Raw genomic sequence first — 411 nt, 5'->3', positions numbered from 1 at the left:
TTAAAGAAGTTACGGGCAAAAGAGTGGAAGTACGCGCAAATGGAACAGTCGAACAGTTCAGGGTTCATTATCTTCCAAACCGTTACCAATGTGGATTTTTGTCAAGACAGCTCAGGTCTATGGAATTCCAGTGGCAACCCAGACCAGTTTTTCGTTTTTTTACAACAACAAACATATTTTTAACAGTAGCGGAGTTGTGGGCAAATAAGAGTGCAAACAATGTGGGTGGCAGTTTAAGTCCCTCAAACTCCAAATGCCGGTTTGTCCGAAACTAAATTCGAAAACCACGTGAACGAAAAGTGGAATTTTGGTCCAAATTGGACTCTTCAGTGAAAAATTTGCACAATTGCGATTTTAAAAAATTCGAAAATTTCCAACATTTTTCCAAAAAAGTTTAATTGAAATTTTTTT

This window comes from Dendroctonus ponderosae, unplaced genomic scaffold (assembly GCF_020466585.1).
Source record: "Dendroctonus ponderosae isolate FM_Combo_2020 unplaced genomic scaffold, Dpon_F_20191213v2 Dpon_F_20191213_11, whole genome shotgun sequence".
NCBI lineage: Eukaryota > Metazoa > Arthropoda > Insecta > Coleoptera > Curculionidae > Dendroctonus > Dendroctonus ponderosae.
The sequence above is the reverse complement of the archived record's forward strand: the minus strand, read 5'-3'. Positions refer to the sequence as shown.